The following is a 5860-nucleotide window of genomic DNA, read 5'->3' as shown; positions in this document are numbered from 1 at the left end:
ACATTGATAATTAGCTCATTTATCTTGTCTGACTCATCTTCAGTGTGTGCGCCGGCCAGTATTTATCTACATTTGTTGTAATCGCCATGGCGACATTAATAGTCCTGGGAGTGCTGCTGAATGACTGACCAATCCATTTTATTTCAAATTGTTGAGGGGGAACATCACCATCATATCTCTGCTGTATGTTGGATATGGTGCTCCTCTATCTTGATTGTGACTGTAAAGAAACATTAAATGAAAAATACACCCTAAAACATTGTATTACTGCTGTATTTCTGAGACCATTTTGTTGTTTGGTGGTGTATTTTTCTTATTCAATAACTGGCCAAATGTAGATAATGTGACGTCACAAGATATTTCCAGCGCAGCTACAATGGAGTTTGGTAGAAAAAAAATTCTCAGCTATCGAAAACATCAAGGGTAAATAGGTCAGGTTTTAGTGTCAGTCCCTCAGAATCAAAGAGCGAGGGCTTCTTTCTAGGCTCACCATTTTGCACCAAGATACGTTCAACAATCATACAGGGAGAAATCCATCATAGAAGAGGAGAGAGACCAATTTCTCCACTGACAGTAGCCTCAATAGACCAGAATGCAATGCAGCATCATATCTGGTTGGAAGTGTTGCTTCATCAGCTGGTTCGCTCTGGTGGAAGGGGTCCAAGGATAGGTGCAAAAATTTTACTTGGCAGTGCTTACAAAATACACAAACTCATAAACAATCAACAAAATAAATACATATGAGAGTGCTTTTGAGTGTACTATGTACTAGAAAAATCTATGAACACACAGCCCAGTCTTTTGATGTGTGTGTGGCAGTAAGTGACAACAAAGTAGAGATTCAAGCAATTTGGTTAGTGTATTGTGAGAACATTGTTATCTGATTGGTTCACTTTCATGATCACGCTCTGTACATGCGTGACTAATGCAATCCGGTACGCAACCAAGTAGTGTATGCCACTCCAATATGAAACATGTAATGCCTGCCACTCTCAGTAAAAAATCATCAAAATGGATTCACTACATCCTACTATTCCATTACAACAGAATAACAATTGATAATACCATGCGAAGGACATTTCAACTGCGACAATGTGGCTAATGGAACTATGCATGTGAGTAAGCTAACACAGAGAACATTTGCACATCTGCATCTGTACTGACTAGTTACCAAGCCCAAGCCACACAGCAAACAGCACCAACACACCATGGCAAGCCTACTGCCTTTCCCATCATTTGTTGTGCACACAGAAGCCAGCTCAGTTGGCTTGAGGTGGAGGAAATGGATTAACTGATTCCAGACCTTCCTGGTGGCATTGGACTTAAGGGATGATACACAGAAAAGACCACTTTGTGTGTGTAGGACATTTTTGATGACTACGATACAGGCGTTGACAGGCTAAAAGACGATTTCTGTCCCTAGGTAAATATTTTTTTAGACAAGCCAGGCAAAATGAGAACGAAACTTTGAATGCTTACCACAGAAGACTGAGGCATATTAAGTCCACTTTTTAGTGGACGTAATCGAGTTTACCGATGTTGACAAAGCCATAAATTCCCAGTCGTATTTTGAGTTGCCGTTCTGCATGTATATGTCAGCACTACAGAAAGTAATGTGTCTCTTCACCACAGGAAACAGGCGAGATGCACCATGAGATACCACAGATGCCGATTTTTTCCTGTGGAATGAACTTACTGTCAGTGCAGAAAGGGATGTCATTTTCAGAGAAACAAGGCTTGTATTGCCAACCACTCTCCACCACAAAGCCATTAGCCGATAGCCCACACAGGACATCTTGGTATTGTCAAGACTAAACAGTTGCTGATGGTGATGGAGAATATGGTTTACTTTCCAGGCATAGCCAACATGGTAGAAAAGACTATACAACACTGTCTTTCATGTCAAGAAGAATCCACCCGAAACCACATGGAACCACTCAAGATGTCTGAGCCTCCCGCAGGTCCGTGGAAAGATGTTTCCATGGACTTCACATGTCCTTTCCTATCTGGTGTCTACCGTTTTGCTGTTATTGATGAATACTCAAGATTCTCTGAAGTTGAGATCGTAAAGTCCACAGCAGCCGCTACTATAATTCTCAAATTGGACAAGATCTTTTCATCGTTTGGAATACCAGCTGTTGACAGACATCGGAGCCCTATTTCATGGACAATTTCATGGATTTCTAAACAAACAATGGACCCCTACTTCATGGACATCAATTCACAGATTTCAGCCACTACCTTAGATTTAAACACCGAAAGATGACACCATGCTGGCCAAGAGCAAATGCAGAGACAGAACGCTTCATGAAGACTCTGCAGAAGACTGTTACAGCCACAACTGAATCTGAATGAAGACCTTAGAAACAGAATCTTTACAGTTTTCTCAGGAATTACCATGCAACATTTCATAGCACAACGCAACAGACTCCAACTCTGTGCACCCAAAACCAAACACTGAGACACTGACCAGCATGCCAAACGACACATGAAAGAGAATGCTGACCTGTAGGAACAAAGCAAAGCCCTCTACTCTCAACAGGTCAATGGAAAACTAATGACTCCCCTCCTCCTCCACTCTAAGCCCGACAAAATTGTGAAGATCAAGAAATCAATGGTGACAGCAAACCCCTTCTGGATGTGAGGTTACCAGAAACTCTGCATTCTTCAAAGTGCTTTCCAGTTGACCTAGACCCAGAAACATCTGATGAAGAGGACAAGCTGAACTCCTAACCTCGGGACACAAAGAGACATTGTAAACCCAGATCGCCAAGATGATTGTTGACTCAGCCCCGCCTGTTCAGACAGCAAGCACAACCGCTCAATGAGAACTAACAGTAGACCTACCAGACATCTCATTAATGAAATGTAGACATTTGAGAGAACGAAAGACTCTTCGGTAGTGTTATGAGAAAATGTAACAATGTTAGTACAAAGCATGTCATCAGTCATCTTTATCTCGTTTACAGTGCTGTGGTGAAAGCCAAATTCTGTTGTGTACAATCTTGTTTAAACAAGGCTTTAAAGATGACCGAAGTTTATCTTCATCTTGAAATAAGGGAGTAACGTAATGTGAAAAACATTATCTGCTTTGTTCACTTTCATGACCCCGCTCCGTACTATACTATTAAAAAAAATCTGTATATAACCAATGGGAGCTAAGCAGTGTATGTGAAACGTGTTGCCTCCAACTTTTCAGTAAAAGTTCATCAAAACAGATGCACTGCATCCTGACTGTCGTTGCAACAGAATCACAATTCATATCTTATAAAGGACATTACAGTTTGCGCCAGATGTCTGGAATTGATAATCAGTCCATAATTTATCTGTTTCATTATGTAATCTCTGTCTTGGCAAGTAATGAAGCCATGAATGTACCAATGTTTATAATTGGGTCCTAGACAGACAAGAAAGACACACACACACACACACACACACACACACACACACACACACAAGCAGCCCTGTTCTCAAAAGTTTGGTATATTCATTCTGAAAGATCAGAGGTGTAGTGACAGACAGATCATTGTGTATGTTCGTGTGTGTGTGTGTGTGTGTGTGTGTGTGTGCGCGTGCACGTGCAGCCCTCTGCTCATTATTCATTCATGGCCGTCAGATGTAATATTCCATTCTAATGTTCCAGTGCTGTTTGTTTCTCACTGAGATGAGGGCTGTAATTTAGAGCTTTAATCTGCTCTCCTCCCTCTAAAGCTGCACTTAATAATGCATGGATTAATCAACACATGTGAATATGACTAAGAGGAGAGAGAGAGCGAAAGAAAGAGAGCGACAAGCGACATTGTGCTCCAGTTTCTGAAGGAAGAGACGCATGCACGCACGTACACACACACACACACACACACAGGCATGTGCAGACACATTATACGGACCCACACGGACACATAAGGATGGGAAGTTAATAGAATAACACCAGGAGACACCCAAATCAATTTGTGACATGATTTTATTTATGCTACATAAGCAGTGGAAAATACAATAAGTCATTAGGAGACAATCAACACAAAGCCATGTTTCAACCAAACATCAAAGAGAAGCAGCAGCCTCAGACACATCGACTCTTTTCTACATGTCCCTCAAACAGGTTTCAGGTGAAATGTCCCTTTAATGGCTTCCATAACAAGCCCACCATCAAGAGGGCCTATATACAGCAAGGTGAAAATAAAGGCATGTCTTCTAATGTAAAAACCTTGACAGTTCTAAATTGCATAAAATTGCTGCATACACTGCTAACGAATCTGTAATACTCTGTATCAAATCCTTAAGTATCAAGCGTGAAAATGGGGCCGGGAAAAAACGCGAACCCCCTTCCTCAACCGCCTTATCATCGAAAAAAAATAATTATCCTGGTAACAGTGCATACTTGTGCTGACAAAATATCTCATTGCCCCGCTTACAAAAAAACATCACCAAACAGCTCATCAAATCTCTGCCAAAGAACACTGTGCTTCTCAGAAATGGCCCTGAATTATTTCTCAGATTAAGACAGAACACCATTTAGTTACATAACAGCGATACTTCATCAATACAAGCAAAAGGCTTGACCTATTTTCGTGGGTCTTTTTTCGTAATTGCATTATCGGGGCGGAGCGAATGCAATTTTTTTTTTGCGTGTTCCTCTCCATCTGTTTCTTTTGGATCAGTAAAGTGCTATCGTGCTTATTTCCATGTGCGTTGCTAACATGCTAATACCAACCCAATAAACATGCTAATTCTTGAATCGTAGCTAAGATGGTGCACATTGCACATTCATTATCAAATCTTCTAAAAAAAAAAGAAAAAAAAAGAAAAAACAGGTCTAAATTCACAATTAAAGGGTTTCATCTCAAAACGCTATACCCGTTTTTTCGAAAACCTTCGCTACATGATAATTTATGTCTCTATTTCTAAACCACAGATGATTCTGTCCTCAAAAGCATTTGATTTTTTTGTAAGCAGAGCTCTTAACATGACTAATCACTTCAACTGTAACCCACGATGTGCTTTACTTTCGGGCGTCAATTTTTCCAAACAGTGGACCATCTCATTTTGACATCAGCCTCTCCATTTTTCACTCTATGTGGGCTGAGTTCTGACCCTGCAGCCCTAACCTTAACACTAGCCAAAACAAACATTAATTATCCCACTGTATTTATGCATTACCCACTCTTTCAAGGTCTTAATCTTTACCAAAGACAAAACTACATAAATCTACAGAAACTCGTTGAATTGTGTTTTTATTTTGTTGTGATGCCTCTCTCAAGGCCCGAGCAACAGGTGAGTGCGTTTTGGTGCGATTTTCACTGTGTGCTCTGTGTGTGTATAATGGATGTGATTACTGAAAGTGATTAGATAGACACCTAGCGAAGGGGGTTGGGGGGTGCGGGGGTCTCGACGGCTGAAAAGACCGCTGATTACACTTGTAATTGACCTCGCTGATGAGAAGGACGCCACTTCCCGGACAGAAAGTACATTCCAAGGGGACAAATCTTCATATATTCCTGTAAATCTTCCTCATACCAAACACTGTGCTTAGCCCTAGTCTCCATGTCTACCTTCTGCTGTGTTTAGTGTGCCATTACATTTTTTTAGTACAGTGTGTCCTTGTTCATTAATGCCTTGTGAATTATCCTTCACAGACCCATCGTAACCTGGTTTGGGATTAAACAGTCCCAAAATTTCTTTATCTAAATTATGTAAGACTCCCTCTGAGCTCTATTTGTGCTTGCTCTTTTCTACTATTAAGGAGATTTGTGTCTTAATTGGAGGCCTGTGCCCCGGTCCACCGCTCCTTTTCTTTTCTGTAAACTTTCTTCTCCACCCCCTGTTGTGTTTTTTTTTTTGTTTTTGTTTTCCTGTGTCC

The sequence above is a fragment of the Centroberyx gerrardi genome, chromosome 22, assembly GCF_048128805.1.
Source record: "Centroberyx gerrardi isolate f3 chromosome 22, fCenGer3.hap1.cur.20231027, whole genome shotgun sequence".
Taxonomy (NCBI): domain Eukaryota; kingdom Metazoa; phylum Chordata; class Actinopteri; order Beryciformes; family Berycidae; genus Centroberyx; species Centroberyx gerrardi.
The sequence above is the reverse complement of the archived record's forward strand: the minus strand, read 5'-3'. Positions refer to the sequence as shown.